General features: G+C 37.2%; 1 protein-coding gene across 3 annotated transcripts in view; it reads left to right on the top strand.

The window, feature by feature from the left end:
- Positions 1-7,920: 7,920 nt before the first annotated feature.
- pcbp3 (poly(rC) binding protein 3) overlaps positions 7,921-14,019 on the top strand; it is a 62,370-nt gene continuing 56,271 nt past the window's right edge. For 2 of the 3 annotated variants that reach the window (XM_079880974.1, XM_079880973.1), the window contains exon 1: positions 7,925-8,192. The gene's annotated coding sequence lies outside the window, so the exon portion shown is untranslated. Of the gene's footprint in view, positions 8,193-14,019 lie in introns of all 3 variants that reach the window. The other variant, XM_079880972.1, reaches the window with a different exon arrangement.

Here is a 14,019-nt window from a genome sequence, read left to right as displayed (position 1 = left end):
TCACCGTTATATGCGCCTGCCTCGGGACCTTACACAATATATAAGGTGTTTTTTAAACAAAATTGCAACGTGTATCCCCTCTAGCTAGCGGGCAAGAGCGGTACGCACAATCAGACATGCATCCCGAGTTAACTTACTCTTATTTAGCCTACCTATTTCTACCTACCACCTTTATATTTTTTCCGCCGTTTTAATCCGGAGCGCGAGTCTTGACACCTACTATGCGTTGCACCTGCCTCAAGATCTCTCACTGTTTACATGTAGCCTACCAGACACTCCGATTGATGCACATGTGCAAACAGACAGTAAAATGCTGCTCTTATTTGCTATCTTATCTTACATTTTATTCCCTCTTTTTGTCCATAATTGTTGTATATTTCACAGTAATAAACTTCAAAGAACTCAACGTTGATCTATATACTTTTTATTACAACATTCTAGCAACACCTCTTCGTGGCATTCATGTCCTACTAGGCAGCTGGTACCTTAGTGACACCTACTGTCCATACATGTATTTCAATATACCACAATAATGGAGCGCGCGTCACGTCACCTATAAGTGTCGCGCCTGCCTCAAGATCTCTCTTGAGGCAGGTGCGAAGCTTGGGTGATGTGACGCGCGCTCCATTATGAACAAAACAAATAAAATGTAAGATAAGATGACAAATAAGAGCAGGATTGCACTGTCTGTTTGCACATGTGCATCAAATTGACTGTCTGATACATGTAAACAGTGAGAGATCTTGAGGCAAGCGACGCTAAGTTGTGGCTGGCGCTTAGTAGGTGTCGAGACTCGCACTCCGGATTAAAACGGTGGAAAAAATATAAAGTGAGGTGGTAAATGGGTAGGCTAAGTAAGAGTAGAAGTAAATGCGAGATGCATGTCTAACTGTCTATTTGATCATATGCATCAGTTGGAGTGTCTGGTAGTAGCTGTAAGGCTGGTGATAAGCATTTAGATAATGGTGAAAATTGACCTATTGTGCGTACCGTTCTTGCCCGCTAGCTACAGGGGATATGGGTGATATAATGGCGACAGGTCGAGTGGCAGCTGCCCCTAGCGGTGACGGGTTGAGTGACAGGTTGAGTGGCAGCTCCCCCTGCCACGCAGAGATTTTAGCCCTCTAGCCTAGGCTACTTCATTACGTCGTATACACTATAAGGTTCAAAAATCTAGTTACACAAATGCGTATCTTCTCTAGCTTTGAGTTTGTGTGTTGTTTTCATAGTTCATCAAAAGTAAAATGTCCTATTTATTCTAAATGTAAGGCTGGGGTAAGTTGTCAAGTTTGAGACAAAATGTTGCCCAATATTATGCAATTTATTAATTACAATATTTGTTGGCCTGCTTTGATACTTTTCAATGTTACATTTTCATTAATTATTTTGTTGACAATTGTTTTACATATTATGCGGAAAAGCTTATGTTGGGTGACATCTTACCCCATGAGCTGTGACATCATGCCCTGTAATTATTGTCCTGGGCAAAAATAGTTTAAATGTTCTTCAATAACATTTTGTATCTTAGAGAATAAAAGGTGTATGACTATACAGCAATGTAAAACGTATACCTAACCTGACAACTAGCCCTAGTTTTACTTTTCACAGTTTAAAACAACGTGATTAAATTAATGTTTCTCATTAGTCATAATAACCTTAAAAACCTTTTGATCTACAGGTTTAAGATGGAATGCTTTTGTAGATACATATATATTGTACCTATATGAATTTCTTTACAAAACATTTTAATAAAAAAATGTATGGATGTTTTGGACTGTATAGTGAAAGAAAAGCTGCACCTCATGAAGTTTGTTCACTACCTAATTCTTATACATCCATGCATGTTATTTAATACTTTTGCCTGGACTTTTATTTTAAAATAATTTATTCATTTTAGACCATTATTCTAAAATCTGGAAAATTACTATTATATATAGCCTATATAAATGTACTCATGCATTTACTTTTAGTATAAGCTTACATGTTAATACAGCACTAGAATATTTAAATATAAACCTTGACATTCTTTTCATTTCATTGTAATCAGCCTTTTATAGTGACCCCCCCCCCCCCCCCACACACACACACACAAAAAAAGGGTGACAGATACAAAAGAGCTTATTGAACCCCTGTCTATATAGTATCCACGTTAGTCTTTGTGACTGCAAACACGAAGAACAATCTGCAGCTGACTGCAATCTCTAGCGCTGGCACAGGAAATCTATATTTAGCAGCAAGTAAGTAATAACAAAGCTCATCCAAATGGTCTACAGACGGTAATGATACGAGAGCGGGACAAGATGTTGGCTTTAATTACATTGGTAGCGGAGGCAAAGCCATGTCTGTTAGACGTGCTGTGTTTATGCTGTCTTTGTGAGTCACTGAAATGAAGATGCTCTACCGATGAACGCTGTTAGTTTTATGGAGGTGGCTTATGCTGCTGCTTCATTTACTATCTTGCTCTCGTCTCTGCATATGAAGCTGCCAAAACTGTCAATGAGATGCAGCTTAAATGAGACGTCAGACGAATGACTATGGAAATATGATAGCCCCTATCCTCCTGGGACCCAAGAATAGACTTTTGTCCACTGTAGTGGACATTATATTTTAGTGAATTTCTCTGACATCATACATGTCACATGACACAACCTGGGTGTCCTGTAAAGAGCACATTCAGGACTTTTCAGAGATACCAAATGGAGGTTTGGAGGTTTCACCATGAAAGCAACTACTCCTTGGTCTTTAAAAATGTCTGACATTAATTTAGTGATCAAATGTAGCATTCTTTTCAAATTGTATTTCATAAAACAAAAAAAATGTTAAGGGGTTTCAAATAAAAAAAATACTTTCTGTTACAGAACAGCGCGTTGATTTCAAACGTGTCCACTGTAGAGGATATCAGGACTTAAATCATGTTTATCAGGCATTTTGTGAGACACAACAAGTGAATATGGAAATAAATTATACATCAATATTTCTATGAAATATTAGATATTATTACTCCAATTAATGCCAATTATTACTCCAATTATTACACTTCTTTTTTCATTAAATGTTGCTCCAAGAACACATTAATGTGCAAATTAGATACAGTGTATAGATACATTGCATTGAATGGGAATATTAATTTATGGCCATTTTACCCACATATTGCATAAAGTAAAATGGTGTATCAATTCATTCCGTTTTTCTTTCATAACATAGTTGAGAATAATCTTTATACAAATTTTGGTTGAAAAAATCCTGAAACCCCAAATTTATTGGTGATTGAAAAAAAATCCCATTGTTTTTGCCTATACATATAATTTCAAGTCATTTTATTTTTTAAACAACTTAGTCCTGGCGTCCACTACAGAGGACATAGCATAACGTATGAATAAAATATTATTTTTCAAAAATGTTTTTTTACCATTTGTTTATTGTGCTCTAAACAGTGTGATGACATGGGAAAAAACTAAATTCACAAAACTTTTTTTTTCTGGGTCTCAGGAGGCTATTACTCATTATAATGTCAAGCAAAATATTGGCTTATTTATTGAACTAGCAATGATATCGTAGTCATTGCAATCTACAGATTTTGAAGTTTACTAAACCATATGAGCAGGCTCCAAAATTAACTGAGACTATTTACAATCCATAAATATTTTTACCGACCATGAAAATGTATTTTAAATACATCATTAAAGCAGTCATGTCATTAGGAATCAAATTTCCCCTCATCTTTTAGAGATAATTTGAGTTAATTGCACTATTGTACTATTCATGATTTGTATTCATAAATGTAATCTTTTTTTTAAATGCGAATCACATAAACTGAAATGGTCCATTCCCTTGTTCCATTAAGATGTATACAAAATGTTCTATTAATCCTCTAGTTTATTTTACTCATTCAAAACTCTTAATTCATAATTTGAATAATATTTAAGGATGATTTAATTCAATTTGATGGAATTGTACTATACAATTGAAATGAGCAAATCCTAAAAACAGGCTTTTCTTTTTGAGTGTACCTATACAATTGCAGTTTCCAGCTGAAATGAACACTAGTAGCAGTAAAACACCACAACTTTTATTTGTGTTCACACAAATTATGATTACAGGCCAGATAAAGACTTATTTTTGATTCTTTTCAAAATACTATTATGACCGTAAAACACTTTTGCATGGTAAATACATATTAAAATACATTTTAAAGTTTGCATCACACAATCAGCTATATCTTTACTATGGCTTTTTCTGATATAGTAAACTTGCTTGGTAGCTCACCTGGTACATCATTGCACTTGCTCAATATTCGGATACGAGTCACGATAAAACAGATTAAAGACTTTTAGAAGCAAGCTAAACTGGCATGATTGGTTGAGCAAATGCTTTTTATCTCACATTTGCATTTGTTGGCACTATTGTTTAGGTTTAGTGTAGGGTTTATTGCAGGTGATAAGCTATTTCAAACACATTAACCCTTTCAGTGCCGTGCACTCCCTGGAGATTTCAGACAACGACAGCGACAGAAACCGCTGTTCATCTGTTTGCCGTGTTTTTAGCACAACTCACTGGACATTTCTCTTTGAAAATCTTCAATGTACAGTAACACTTTGGATATCCAAACTTTGGATAAAAGCCCCTACTAAATGCATTTAAATGTAAATGTAGAAATTTCTCCACAGGCACGTTTTTCCAATGAGTTGGATTTTGTCACAGGCCGATAACTAATTATTTGCTCTATTTTAAACAGCAAAACCTCAATTTATTTGTGCTTGATGAATACATTTGTTTGTTTTTATTGTCAGTCACTGTTTAAAGACCTCAAACCCCAGTATAATGACATCCACTTATAAGTGCCACATGTTATAAATCCTCTTGCCTAACCGGAGCCTATCTCCCCTGCTAAGCATGACATTTAAAGCATGATTGTACCCCAGAATTAATGAATATTTGATGAGATATCTTTTCTGAAATTGTAGACTAAGGCAGTGGTATGCCATGCTCTCAAAACCCCATTGTTGTAAATGCGTTTATAATGAAACAGATCTGTGTCTCAGACTAAATGTAAATCACTGGGGCAGTAAGTGTGATGACAGCCATACAGGCTGAATAAATGCTATGTTTTTTTATAGCGATTGTGGATATTTACACATCAAGCCATAAATAAGCCATTAAATCTCTTGTGCATTTATGTCTAAATCTCTGTTATTGCTGGCAAATCGCAGAAATGGTTTTGCCAGGTTTAGCTGTGGAAGTTAAGTGCTTTTCCCCCTTACTTTTCTCCTCTTATACCGGAGTTAACTTGTACCTTTCACTCTTAAGGGTCTCCACACACCGGCATCTCTGCAGCTGGAAACATATCTGATGTGACATCTCCTCCTGTTGCTCATGCATTTTTTATGGGCCCTCCTCTCCCACCCAGTCCTCTTGGAGGAAACCCTACGCTCTGTAGCGTGCCAGAGTCTATAGCACATTTCACCGTCGCTGTCAGCTTCATGCTTAAGCTGCTTTACTCGTAAATACTGACACGCTGATATCTGGGAGGGCTGTGTTTGGAACCCCTGCTGAATCATCATAGGTTTGTGCTTGCTCATGCTTTGCATATCGGCTCATGTTATGATGCACGGTATCGATAGGTGCATCGATTTCACCGCTGCATAAGATTCACTGAGCAGAAGTGCGTATTCTTCTGAGAAAGTGAGAACGGCTTGGGAGCCCTGACCCTGAAATAATGCCTTGTCGCTTGATGGCAGTAGAATTGGGTGCTAAGAGAAGTTTCGCCACTTTGAGCGCCATCCTGTCATCCTGAAAGCATGTAGTGGTCCCTTTTTTGCAGTTATTAATAGGACATTATTAAGTCTCTTGTCCCCACATCGGTGTGAAGGGGATAGTGCTGTCCAATGTGCTTTTCATTCTTCATTCTAACAGTTCACCATTGATCATTTCTCAAGCCTAGACCTGAGCCAGAATATTGATCTGGAAAACAGAAAAAAGTTCCATTCCGGCTCTTTGGCTGCGTTTACACTTGGCATTAACATGCGACCTGTATCCGGATGTTGTCCACATACACATTGAAAAGACAAGTGTAAACGCGCTTCTGATCGGAATGTTATCCGATGGATATACAGGGCCACAGCAACTCCTTTCTCCACAGGAATTGCTGCACATAGCTGTGTGGTTTTGCGATACAGTCGAGTACGAATTACATCGCAAATATACTGAAACGTTTGCCTTCCACCCAAAAGTAGCAGAACCATTCATTATCTGTAAAGAACGTGCATTTTTCCCACCACAGCTGGCAACGTTCTCGGACCCATACTTTTCTCTGTACCGTTTCCATTACAGCATCTATTAGTAGGCCTACTTGCTGCCATCCTATTCATTTTGCAAGATTTGTAAAATGTCCCCCGACTTTAAACTGTTTTTAAAAGAAAATCCACCACTTCAGTTCGACTTTGCACCGGAGCCATCCTTTTTTTTTTTTTTTTGCGGAAATGCGAGATCAGATCTGTTATGCAGATACAGAAGCCACTTGATGTGGACAGGTGTAAATGCACCGTGTCCTGATTGGCTTATGATCCGATCTACTTGATCGGATCACGGTGATCGCATGTTAATGCCAAGTGTAAACGCAGCCTCTGATTTTGATGTTATGCAGAGAAAGTGTAAAGTCAGAAATTATATTTTTGATTAATAGGCTATATTTGCCGCCACAGGGTGGCTTTTAAGATGGCATATTTTTTTTATAGCCAATTAAAAATGTACTATCATCTTTATGCATTATATTATATTATATTATATTATATTATATTATATTATATTATATTATAATGTATTTTATTTATTATGTTATAATTATATTATTTACATAATATAGTGCTGGGCAACGATTAATCGTGATTAATCGCATCGAAAATAAAAGTTTGTGTTTACATAATATTTGTGTGTGTGTACTGTGTATAATTATTTTGTATATATAAATACACACATATGCATATATATTTAAGAAATATTTCCATATATACTGTATATATATTTATAAATAATTTAGATTATATATAAATATACATATTTTATATATAAATAAAAAAACTTAAATGTATACATGCATACGTGTTTATATATATATATATATATATATATATATATATATATATATATATATATATATAAACAAAATAATTATACACAGTACACACATATTATGTAATCACAGACTTTTATTTTGGAAGTGATTAATCACTATATATATATATATATATATATATATATATATATATATATATATATATATATATATATATATATATATATATATATAAAAATTAAATCAACAAGTTTACAGTATGTGACAATATGCATAACAAGAACAAATGAATTAAAAACACAGGAATTCATAATGATTCGTTTGCCCAACATTTTAAATTTCTTGTGCATTACATGATAGTTTAATTTTTTTTTGCTGCACCTGAAAGCCTGGAAGTGTCACAGTGCGATAATAATACACATTGATCACAGTGGTAAGAGTTCCTAATCCTTTTCCTATATATAAGCATTATTTCTGCCTACTTAACATCATTGCACCTTTCCAAAGCCCTTCCCGTGTAGCCTGCGCCTCTGCCAGTTCTGCAGTGGAGCATGCAACGTTATTCTGCTAGGTTAAGTGCGGCACAATCTAATTACTCTAATGTCGGATGCGGTCTTAAATCACACTTATTGGTTAAGTGTGCCCGTTTCGCTGTCCTTCAGAAGGGAAGCTGCTCTCGGACTAATTATTCCAACTGGATATGAGCAATTGCACTTATTGGCTGGGGCATGGCACCGGCTGCCTGCCCTCCTATTCGTTGCCGGTGAAGTCTGTGTGCGATTGGGTGCTGGAAGGGAGTGGGAGGGGTGTTCTCTCTTTCCTCTCTGTGCTGGAGCGTGTGTGGATGTGAGCACTCTTTTCTCTCCTATTATTTGAGTGGCTGCAGGTACTGGTGTCTGCCTCTATGCCTCTGTGCCAGAGGGATAAAGAGAGAAAGACAGAGGACTAGTGCTTCATATCCCCCCTCTGGCCTCCCCGTCTCCCTGCTCCCTGTCACTCCATCCTTCCTTCCTCCCTCCCGGACCACCCGTCAGCGGCTGGATCAACCCGCCCGGACCCTCCTCCCACAACCCCTTTGACTATCCTCACTTCACCGTCCCATCTTGTGAACTGTGTGCAGGTAAGCCAGCACCTAAATATGACTTTGTTGTGCTTTTTTTTCTGATTCTGTACACTCTTTCCTCTTCGCATGTCATTTCGTCTCTGTTTCTCACACACGCTCTTTCTCACGCACCCTCCCTCACTCTCTTTAGCTTTCAAGTTTTCCCCTCTGGCAGTTCCTCTCAGAGGGAAGCGTGCAAAGAGAGATGAGGGATTCGAATCTGTGAGGTCACTGTTTTCGAGCCCAAACTCAGTTCACACAGAGTGCTTACCACTTCTTCTATCTAAGACTTTATCTGAAGCGATGTAATGCCCACCGGCTATGCTGGAAAACCGATGCTCCGTGCCACAAACCCAGTGTGTACTTTAGCTTCACACGTTTCCTCTGTGTTGTCCTTGACCCCTGCAGCAGTTTATTTTCTGTGTGTCAGAATTCTTCAATGCTGAAGTGTTTCAAGTAAACTTACAGATGGTTTTGCAGCTCTAGGATTACCAATGTCATGATGTTACTACTGGACTGACTGATTCAAACAAGGTATTCAAACATTCAATATGGTCAGTAAGGCCAGAAACATACTCCATGCTTTACACAAATGCTTGGTCGACATGTTTTAAGTTTTGTGCTCTGCTGTAGATAGTTTATACATTTTTGAAAATACAAAAAACAAAAATGTTTATGCTAAAATACCTATGGTAAGCTATTGGTAGTTTGATTTCTTTGAAAAAGTGGAAATGTCACACTTTTAACATTTCTCAGTCCAATTTTTTTTTCAACCAGTGACGTTAGTTTGGGGCGGGATGATCTGTTTAATGGGAGTGTTTTCGGAAGCTTTTAAAACTAAATTGTTTGTTGACATTAGTGTCGTGGAAATTACACCTTCCACCTTTAACATCTATATTTGAGCAAATTTGGCAGAAATATATTTCAGTACCCAAAAGAGTAATGATAGTGTTTCCTTAAATTTTTTTTGCTATTAAATGGATAATTCGCCCCAAAATTAATATTGTCGTCATTTACTCACCCTCATGATGTTCCAAACCTGTATGCCTGTCTTTCCTCTGTGGAGCACAAAAGATATTTTGAGAAATATCTGTGTTTTTACTATAGATAGACAGTGGTAATGAAAACTTTGATGACCAACGTTCTTCATATCTTCGTTTGTGCTCCACATAAGGAAGTCATACAGGTTTAAGAAAACATAAGGGTGAGTAAATAATGACAGAATTACATTTTTTTGCAAAAACTATTCCTTTAAACTGTATTTTTAATCGTCTTACTATCAGAATAGAGAGAAGACAAAAGTTGTTTAACACAATTCTGTAAGAAACTATTGCTATGTCAGTGGTTGACCTGAAGGAGAAAACTGACCGTTGAAGTTTGGACTTGCAATCCAGGATGCACTCATGTGTGAAATCAAGTAGCTAGAAGCATTAGCGTTAATATACTTGCTTAGAGTATGATTCAGGTCTAATTCTACAGAGCACAGCAGACAAAAACTGCTTAGGTCTTCATCCAGTTCAGTGCTTCGATGTGAACGGGTGCTGTGTGAGATTGAAGTGGTGCAAACATCAATACCGGCCCATGGTTTGACAGATCTTGAACTTGTCTCCTGCACTTTAACAGTTGGCCAATAGTAAAGACATTTCCAATCAATTTGATTAACAGCACTACCGTCTATTTACAAGCACAGCATACCTTTATATATTCTCTTTATTAAGCAATTTTGAAATGTAGAGCATTTATTATTATCTGGGGTTATTGGAAGCAACGAGTAAATTCACAGAAGAACAGGTGTCTTAATTAACACCATTATTCCTTTGCCGCCTTGTTGGCTTGTTTCCAAACGTGGAATAAAGAAGAAATGATTGTTCAAACAAAAACGGATCTTCAATCAACACAGAAGTGTTATAGGAACATAGAAGGTCTGAAAGATTTTGCCTTACTTTATTTAACTTGACATTGTTAAGTTACATAGCATCTCGTGTCCTGCAGTCCTTGTAAAGTGGATCACATCCAATCCTAAGATGCAAATAGCATATCCTATGCTAATCGAGAAATTCATTGAACCTCCCCCCCTTACAGACTATCGCAACTTTTTGCATTTTAGAAAGGAAATTTAAATGACGTTGCCATTGACTTTTAGCTGCCCTTCAGCGGTTTCATATTACTGATTTTATATTATTTCTAAGTCATTGCACAAATAGCGGTACCTCCTGAGAAGTGAGACGTGCCTTAATGCTTGACAAATAAAGAACTGTGACTTTTAGATCTGGTATGTTCTTAGATTTGGAGGTTGTTTTACTGACAGTTTGAGTGTTTTGAAATGTTCCTGTCAGGCAATCCGGATTTACATTTTAGCATGGTGCCTTTTTTAGCTGTTGGCTTGGAAAGCTGTGCTTATCACATATAGTATAATTATAAATATGGGCAGATTCTTAAGCTAGAGTAAATTGCAAATGTCATCGATGAGGACTTATATCTCTTAAAGCACTTTAGATTAGTTTCAGTTGCATATTTACCTCACTGTATATTTTCATCAGCATTAAACGGATGCATGAAGTTTTGGGAAAAGCTATTACTTGCCAGACAAGTTCAATTATATTCTCTCTAACAAGACTCTTTTTTTTTTTTTTTTTTTTCGCTGACGCCCATGATCTCGAAGCAGCTGGTCTTTTTGTGCTTTGGCTGTTTTTTTTTTTTTTCTCCGGATCTCATGCTGTCCTGGCTTCCGAGTTGCTGGTTCGGCAGAGTTGCAGTATCAAAAGGCCTCTGCCATTCCCTGGGCTTCCTCTCCATTCCCTATGTGCCAGGAAACTATGGGAGCCTGGATGTCATTTTGGACTGAGATCCAAACATGAATGTACATGTAAATCATTTAATTTCCGACATTACTTCAATGCTTTCGGCAAGTAGGATGTGGAAAGAAGCCAACTCGTCTTTAGCTTCAGCCAGAAGATGGGCCACTTTTATTTACTGTATTACATGTCGCTATTACTGATACTCTGTGCTGACAGAGAATGTTTTTTCCCCCCATCCTCCCTTCGGCCTGATTGGAACGCAGGTCTTCCTCAGCATGGCCGTATAGTAAGTTAAAAACGTCATGGCTGTGTCATAACTCATAAGCGAATGCAAAGTGTTGCCGAGGGCTGAAATTGAATGCTGCACCTTTTCAAAGTTAAGGCCCGGAAAGAATTATGGCCTGTGAAATCCTGGGCCCTTTGTCTCTCCGCAAAGCCACTCTGCAGTGTAATTTAACCCGCCGATGGGCCGTGAGATCAATCAGGACCCAGGAAGCTGGAGGGGGGTGGGAGTGAGTCGAACCGGCCCTGGACCACCCGCTGCCGTCGTTCTTAATGCTTGGCTGGATGGCGCGGCTATTTTTATTGTTTCCAGTGATGTAGTGAAGAAGATGTTCTGGAAAAGGTTAGGGAAACATTGCAGGCTTGTCTGAATTTGCAGATCCATGGGTCATGTAAGCTACTGATGCGGCTGGCTGTTTGATTAAGTCAGGTCATCCTGTTGTTAATCTGTCAGTGAACCAATTTAATCAGTCATGGAGTCCAAGCTATACACCGAATGCACATAGTTACCTTGTGCTGTTCTCTGTTTCTAGATGGCAGAGGAAGGAACTCTGCTCTGAGACTTGGATTTGGAGTTGTGGATGTTGCAAATTAATTATGAGACTCAACTTAGATTCAGACCCTTGACTTGAGACTTAAATTGGAATCCCAATATAAAATCCAGGGCTCAACCATATGGATTTTCTTACTGATCCACCACAGAGGAATGATCCTTTTTTTGCCCCCTTTTTTTAGCAATATATTTTTATTTGCTGGAATTTATATATATAAATAAATATATATGAAGACTTCAGATGCAAAAGCCTCTAAGTCTGTCTAAAGTTTTTGTTTAATATTAACATTTTATCAGGCTCCTATTTATAGGTTTCTACCAAAGTACTGGCATTTCTGAATGGGATGAGGCTGGGAACTAGTGTGTTTGAAGTGAAAGTATTTGATGAACGTATACTATGTGCGGAGACTCGGAGAGCATTCACTCAATATTATTATCTCATTTTTGACTTTTAGAGGCTTTTGCATCGGAGGTCTTCATATATTTTTTTGATTAATTAATTGATTTATTGATTGATTGTTTCCAGTGATGTAGTGGAGATGTTATGGAAAAGGTTATGGAAAAAAATAATTTCCTTGTATTTGATAGTTTTTTTTTTATGTTTTTTTTTTATATTTGTTTCCAGTGATCAAATCACATCTCTCAGTGGAGATGTTCTGGAAAGGTTTAATGAATAAGCAATAGTTCGCTGTTAAATTATTACATTTAATAATAATATTTTACATTTTTAGTGTTAGTGTTAGTGTTGTTGTTGTTATTAAAATAATTTTATGAACAAAAAAAAAAAAATCAATTAACATTAAAGACCCCCTGTGGTGAAAATCAAGTTTTTAATGTTGTTTATAGTATGTGGTGTATTTAATATGCTTTAAGACAAACCATGTGCAAAATCATAAGTCAACATCATTGCTGAGTATTTTCTCCTTAAAACTGCAGTGAACTAAAGACAGTCTCAAAAACACGGTTTGAAATCACTGGTGTTTCTTACGTTTCAAACTACTTTGTAGCCAATCACTTCAACGTGCCGGCGGGCTTTAGCATACCATTATCTGCAAAGCAGGGGAGTCTCAAGAGAAGCAAGGTTATCCCGCTATATTTTTCTTTTGATTGGAATAATTGTGAACATTTAGCAATATAGCGGGTGCATTATGTATAAGAGGTATATTACGATGTTATGCTGAACTTTCTCCACTGACGTTCTATGTTGTTCAAAGCGTTTTTAAGGACGCTGATTTTTAGAAGGCAGACTGAGATGACAAACGGGAACATGGTTTGTGTAACATTAGCAGCATTATTAGCTGTTTGAAGCGAAAAGCTAATCATATTCATTATCGTTATGTGTCCGACGTTGTAAAGAGCAAAACCATTGTGCAGTTTACTTCAGTAAAGTTCGCTGTGTGTGTGGATCTCTGAGCTAGTGTGAGTCAGTGGAGACGGGGCTAATTTGCATATTCATGGGTCTGCGTATACTAATTAATCAAGGTTGTAGTGTTACATTCAATCTATTTTAGGGCATAAATAATTTTATTTATTTTTTACAGGAAAAACGCTTAAATATGCAATTTTGTTGTTCAAGGATGAGTATTAAGGGATAAAATGATTGACTACAGGGGTACTTTAATATTAATGTTATTATAGTGGGCCATCCTTGCTGTTGTAAAAACTTTATAGAACACTCTGTAAGGGACTCTTATTCAAAGACTTGACTCTCAAACTTTACACTGTACTTGAAAACTTTGGACTTGAGGCCTAGACTCAACTGAACGACATAATGAATTAATTAAAGTTTAAATAAAGTTTATTACACTAAGCTGTATTGTATAGAAAACGTTTACCAAAGGGATTTGCGACTTGGCTTGAACTCCAAATTAGAGATGAGCAAAATATGCTAAATTGCTTGCCCTTCAAAAAGGTTTATACAACTAACCTGTAAAAGAAAACTGTTCGCCTCACCTCAAAGACTTGAGACTCGGTGTAGTCTTGACGTCAGAGACTTGAGAAAATATCTGCCATATGGTGCCTGTTCATTGCAGGGAATATAATATGTCAGGATAAGTCTTAAAGAGACTTTGAGGCCTGTCTTATAGCGCTGTCTTGGCAGCCTGGCTGGATCTCATCGTTTTTGTTTGATTAAAAGCGCACAGGAGTTTGTAGCACACGGTAGGTGCAAGAGCAGGGCTGACAGCTTAACCACTGATTATTCAAGCCTCTT

This window comes from Squalius cephalus (genome assembly GCF_949319135.1).
Source record: "Squalius cephalus genome assembly, chromosome: 9".
Taxonomy (NCBI): Eukaryota; Metazoa; Chordata; class Actinopteri; order Cypriniformes; family Leuciscidae; genus Squalius; species Squalius cephalus.
The sequence above is the reverse complement of the archived record's forward strand: the minus strand, read 5'-3'. Positions and strand labels throughout refer to the sequence as shown.